Source organism: Rosa chinensis, chromosome 1 (genome assembly GCF_002994745.2).
Source record: "Rosa chinensis cultivar Old Blush chromosome 1, RchiOBHm-V2, whole genome shotgun sequence".
NCBI lineage: Eukaryota > Viridiplantae > Streptophyta > Magnoliopsida > Rosales > Rosaceae > Rosa > Rosa chinensis.
In genome coordinates, this window is record NC_037088.1 from 48,780,995 (window position 1) to 48,787,855 (window position 6,861).

Sequence of the window (6,861 nt, forward strand, 5' to 3'; positions counted from 1 at the left end):
CAACAGTCTGCATGGGATGGTAGAGGCTGAGCTAGGTCAACTGTTGAGCATGGGGTTGGGTTGTTTTTTGGGCTCAATTCCCAATCCCCATTTTCTGAGATTCCAAAAACTGCCAGAGCTCTAGAACAAGAAACCAAATCTCACTCCCTCTTATCTGAAAAACCCACCTCCGTCTCCGTCACCGGAGGTCGTCTCGCTCTCGTTGTTGTGAGCAAGGTTCTAAATCTCTGCGATATTTCCGATATCTCTTTTTTTCGACGGACCGATATATCTAGGGGGGTAAATATCTTATCTGTCACCGTTTCTGCGAAATTTCTCCGATATCGTCAAATATCCCCGATATATTAGATATTTGCGATATATCCCGATAAAGTGAAGAAATATCTGTAAAATTTGAGGTACAAAAAAAAAAAAAAACTCAGTAATTCTCTAAATGAAAATCTGTGTGAAGCGAGATTTCCTAAAGGCAAATTTGAGTGAGGAGAAATCCCCTCAAGGTGAATCTAGGTGAGTAGAAAATCCCCTCAAGGCGAATCTAGGTGAGGAAAAAAATCCGCTCAAGGCGAATCTAGGTGAGGAGAATTGGATAAATACCCTCAAGGCGATTTTGGGTGAGAAGTAATTCTCTAAAAGTCTAAATGCAAATCTGTGTGAGGAGAGATTTGGTATTGTGTAGTCTGTGACTATTTCTATAACTCTGTATATAGTTTGTAACTCTGTAGTTGAATAATAGAAAGAAGATAAAGCCATAAAGGTTCAATTATTCAAATGAGGCCAAATGACATTGCAGAAGGAAGTCAAGGAACCATATATGGATGACATGATGAGAAGAGAGTGCAGAATACGGAGTATTAAATTTTGGCTATGCATCTTGAAAAAGTGAGGAATAACGAAGCTACTGTGTAGTCTGTGTCTTAAACCTGAAATTTTTTTTTAGAAGTTGTCTCTTGTTTTAGTGGATCAACATAATTAAAAATAGAAAGTGATATATGATATGAAGCAAACTACAGACGGTTAAATAGTTAAATGTAATTCATCTTTTTTATTGATTTTATTTTATTAAGTGCAATGTTTATAAAACTATACAAAGGGCCCCAAATTGATCAGGGAAGGAAATTTCCTACCAATTTCCCATAGAAATTATTGGTGGGAGACTTGAATAATAATATGGTGGTCAATGGAAACAACTATATAGATCTACTTCATGTTGCAAGCGAGCTGCTTGATAATGGCATTGATCAACTTCATGATTGGATTATGCCTGCACACCTCGATGATGAAGCTGAAAGACCTCTTCCACAAGTTGTAGAAACTGCAACTAATGTTGGAATCAACGTAGAGAGAGTCTTATATGAAGAGATTGTTAAAAACCCAGAAGATAATTCAGATAGTGATGATGCGTGGGGTGGTACAGCAACTCCAAATAGTTCTGATGATGGTGCAGAGGGTGGAAGCGGAACAGGTGGTGGAGGTGAAAGATATGAATATGGACAATCTTCTGTGGATGGAGGATTCCAATTTACCTATGAAGGTAATTTTGATCATGCCACCCAAGATGAAGACCACGGAGTGAGAACAGTTGGTCACGGTGCTCATGAGAAGACCTGATATGGGAGGAGGACTAGAGGTGCAACTGATGATCAAAGTACCCCATCTGATGTTTCTTCAATTGCCTTAAGTTTTGACTCTATCAGTTTAGGCACAGAGCGCAGTGGGATCTCAAATGAATCTCATGAAGCCAACAATCAATTTGGTTATGATGCTTATGGATATAATCAATATGGAGAAGTATATGATCAGTCATCTAGTTGGGTTCATCCTTATTATCCCCTTATAGGGAAAACAGTCGGCAGCTCTAAAGAAATCTATAACTATCATGTTCATTACTACAATTCGCACTATATGGGTCATATGTTTTGGTCTGATTATTGCATTTTCGTAGACCAGCGAGTGACTTTTCAACCGCGTAGAGTCTCTTTTTGGATGTAGATGAAGTTTACATTCATATGTATTTGTATGTAGTTCTAAATTTCTAATAAATTGACTTTTTTCAAAAACGATATTTTCGTACACTGTATCCCCGATATATCCGAATTCTCCCTTTTTCAAAGTACCGATAGATATGAAAATACCGATATTTAAAACCTTGGTCCGACGCAAGGTTCTCCTTATATAGGTAACGATGTGTGCTGGAGCCCACGCCAACTGTAGCTTGATGAAACGTTGTCCACGTGCATGTTTGGGTTATGTGATAGCATGAATACAGCCATACGCTTATTCCGTGGACCCACTAACAGTACCAAAGGTTAGTGGGGCATTTGATTTACTAATTACACATTAGACCTGATGTAGCCTATGCAGTTATTGTTGTGACTCAGTTTATGCACAATCCAAGTGAAAGACACATGGATGCTGTAGTAAGGATTTTGAGGTATTTGAAGTCTGCGCCAAGTAAAGGATTAATGTTCTCTAAACATCAACACTTTGATGTTAGTAGGTATATAGATGCAAATTAGGCTGGTTGTATCACGGATAGGAAGTTTACATTTGGCTACTTTACCTTTGTGGGAAAAAATCATTGTCACTCGGAGGAGCAAGAAACAGAAGGTTGTTGCAAGGTCAAGTGCTGAAGCTGAATATCGAGGTATGGCACATGAAGTGTGTGAGATCATATTGACTCAGAGGGAAGGAGAGGGGAAGGAGGAGATTAGGGTGAAGACGAAGGTCAAGGTTTATGAGAATAAGAAGGAAGCTGAGGTGGCTCAGGCCAATGCTGAGCTGGCAATGAAGAAGGCCGGATGGGCCAAAGAGGCGCAGGTGGAGTCGACCAAGGCTGTGGAGTTGAGGGAAGCCGAGTTGCAAGAGAAAGTGGAGAGGATGAATGCCCAGACTACGACTAAAAAGCTCAAGGCTGAGCTCTTGAGCAAGGCCAGCGTTGAGGCTGAAACGAAGGCACGGGAGGCAGAATGAAATCTCTACCAGAAGCAGAAGGCAGCGGATGCCATTCTTTACCAAAAGAAGAAAGAGGCTGAGGCCACGAAAACAGCTGCTCAAGCACAGTTGTTTGCTCGTCAAAAGGCTGCTGATGAAGAATTCTATACAAAGAAGAAAGAGGCCGAGGGACTGGTGGCACTCGGAAAAGCCCATGGTGCTTATTTGCACACTCTTCTAGAGGCAAACGGAGGCGACTATCCAGCTGCGAGAGACTACATGATGATCAATGGTGGGATATATTCAGCAATTGCTAGGATTAATGCTGACTTCGTGAAAGGACTTCAGCCTAGGATTAACATCTGGACTAATGGGGGAGAAGCTGCAGACGGTGGTGCTGGTGATGGCAATGCGGCTATGAAGGGGATTGTCGGCCTTTATAAGACTCTGCCACCATTGTTACTGACAGTTCAAGACCAAACTAGAATGCAGCCTCCTAGTTGGATGGGAACTTTGTCAGTCGAAGATTCTCAATGTAGGAATTGAAGGTTGAGAATATTGGGGTTGATTAAGAAGGCATTAGTTGGGAGCTAATTTTGTCAGCATCTAGCATTAAGATTTTATTTTTTGTTTTATATTTGGTCTTTTTTTAGTTTTTAAGTGATCAGTTAGTAACTCAGTATCAGATGTAAGGCAACCTGAAACTTATTTGTTCTTTATAAAACTAGTTTTTGTTGTAAATGATAATGATTATTCATGCAATAGGTATTGCTTAATATATGCGATTGACAGACTCGTAATGTGTGCGATTGACATACTTGTAATGTGCGATTGATTAGTATAGCTATTATGTATTGCCTTTTGTATACATGATGTAACCCTATATAAACCTCATGGTGAGATGAATAATAGATATATACAATTTTTCCAATTCTCTACAACACGTTATCAGCACGAGCCCTAACCACAAGAAAAAAAACCAAACCAGAAAATTCTTCAAAACCTGCCACTGCCACCTTCGAGCCTCACTGCCGCATCTCCTAGCCCATGCTAGCCTCACCTGCGCACCTGCCCCTGCAGCACCTATGCGCCCCTGCGTACGCATCCCTGCTGCCCCTGCAGCACCAACGCACACCAACTGCATCCTTCTCCTTTCCTGTGCACGTCCATCTACTTGAAGGCTCTGAAACATCTAGTTTGGAACCTCAGATAAAAATTCTTTCTTCATCAGAGTTGTTCGTCTCTGTCTCTTCCATCTGACCTCTGAATTTCAGCCTTATCGGAGTTATTTTGAGACCGGTACAACAATCAAAGTGAAAGCTGTTCAGAAGAGAATCTGCTCCGAATTTCAACACGTAAGTTTTGTAATTAAGGTTGCTGCTTTCTTGTATTTTAAATTCCTTTTATTTTTTGCACAATTTTGGAATATATGAACATGATTTTGAGTATTTAATAAAGCGGAATTATGAGGATTCACGCTTAACGAACTAAGAGTGTTTGTATGAACTAAGAGTGTTCATAATGCTCGGACTAAGAGCGTCTGCAAGCATCAAATTATGACCACATTAAACATCATTGTTCGGTCTAATCCAAATATTCTTGGAAATTAATTTTTTGGTAGCATTAAGGCTTGGAAATCTTATATTAGTTGTCGTGCAAGTTTTTACTCCGAAACTAATCTATTCTCCTTTGTCTTTGAATGTCAAATGCAAACGTGCAAAAACTCGACTTCACTAAACCAGATTCAAATGACATTTGTTATCACCGATGGGTGAATGACGTCATGAATCACCTCACTACTAATGAGATTATGTGGAGAAGAGCTCACAGACTAAAGATTAATTGAGAAAAATCCTCTCAACCTTCCCCGTCTCAGCATTGATGATTGCCAAGCAATAGGCTTGCGTGCAATGCTAGATGGATTACGAGGTTTCATCAACTTATGTCAGTTACTGAGAAAGCTAACAACATACTCGTGAAAAACTATAATTCAAAGGCCCGTTGGAACTAAGAGCGTTCACGAGGCGAATTATAATAGCGCACCTAAAGAAGGGCGGAAGGAGCGGAACCCTAAAAAGTTAGGGGCCAATGAAATGGACGTGTGGGTTCATACAAACGCCCTACAAAGGAAGGAAAACCGTGAGATTGATAAGCAGACACGTGGCAACATTGGCCAACGTGGGAGAGGCAAAACAGGCGTCGCCGGTAGTGGTGGTATCGCCACCAACGACCATGGAGGATGTCCAAATGCACAAGGTGCATCTTAATTAATGGGTGAGGTTATGCTATAGATGTGGATCTTTAAAGCATTGGTTTAAGCACTCGAATGTGAGTGGAAAAACAAAGCTGCATAATACAAGTGTATAAAGATATGAGAGAGCATGAGGCTCATCTCGCAGCTAAAGGAGATGATGGAAATGACAATGACGTCAATCTCAGCATTACAGACTTCAAATCTGGCAAGGAAAACAACCATGTTGATGCCTCAGATTTTGATTAAATTGTCTTTTATTTTTCCAAGAATTATGTAATGGAAATTATGCCTTAATTAATAAATGACAATTTTGTATTAACTTTTTCTCAAGTGGCGCATCCAATGAAGTATGATGTCTAGGAAAGTAATTGAGATTAGTGGTACTTAAGAGAGCCTCGCTCCACCGACATCTCTCTCTATTTCCCTGGTCATATTTGATTGGAGTTACCAAACGGATTGAGTAACTACAATCTGTCTAAGTTTGACTTTTATTTTTGGATTAGACTTTGGTTAAGAAACTTTGATGTAATCATTGATTATTAATAAAGTGTCGATTCTTTTACTTAATGTCTTGGACATACCTTAATTCGAACTTTATTTGGAAGATATAAGAGCCAATGGTTTTCATGTGGAAACACATTGTGAGAATGGACAAGAGTTCCTTTGCATCATCTCTAATGACTACGGGCATAAACGAGTATTAGAAACTTATGTGTCGCTCTAGTGGGTTGTATGCAACCACTATTCGAGTCATTGAATCCAGCCATGTCATGAGAAATGATTTATGGGATTCTGACACATATAGGCTTTGACATGACCGTTTGGGACTCCCAGGTCGTGATATGATGATTCGTCTATTAAAGACTTCTCACGGACATCCATTTTTCAAAACGAAGAGAAGTAAGAACTAAAAATCGGTTCGAGGAGAAGACATACGCCTCACAGCGCCAAGACTGTGCATGACTGGCCACTTAGGGCAGGTATTGTCTACCCCCTACCAATAACATGGCTTTGACGCCATGGACTCCTCTTTGACTCCTTTTTCTACTTCTAAAGTCAATTGTGACTTCGTGGCTCAACCAAATTCTTATTTGGTTGCTTCTAAAGCCCATCTTTCCTTTTGCAAAGCCTGCTCTTTAGCAAAATTAGGATCGAGACCATCCTATGCAAATGACACTAAGGAAATGATTCCATTCTTACAAAGAATCTAAGGGAATTCTGTGGATTGGATCAACCAACTTGCGGACCGTATAGATGTTTTATGGTGTTGGTTGATACGTAAACACACTGGTCACGTATTGTGCCATTATCCACTCGTAATGCTGCTTATACTACACTCCTAACACATAACATATGGCTACGGGCTCGCTACCCAAATCATCCCTTTCAGTCAATTTGACTTGATAATGCTAGAGAGTTTACATCGAAAATTTTTGATGACTATTGCATATCATTGGGTATTGATATCAAGTATCATATTCCCATGTACACACCCAATTGGTCTCGCGGAAAAGCCACCATTAAAATACTATGATGGTAGCCCGGACTTTGGTAAAGCACATCAATATTTCCGCTTGGGTTATGCAATATCGCATGCAGCTATGCTAATTCGTCTACGACTCATAGCAGCCACTCAACTTTTATTTGCTTTACAGCTAGTGACTGGGTTCGAGTCT

At 40.1% G+C, this 6,861-nt stretch overlaps 1 pseudogene; it reads left to right on the plus strand.

Moving 5' to 3' along the window:
• Positions 1-2,646: 2,646 nt before the first annotated feature.
• LOC112168640 lies at positions 2,647-3,477 on the plus strand (annotated as a pseudogene).
• The last annotated feature ends 3,384 nt before the right edge of the window (positions 3,478-6,861 follow it).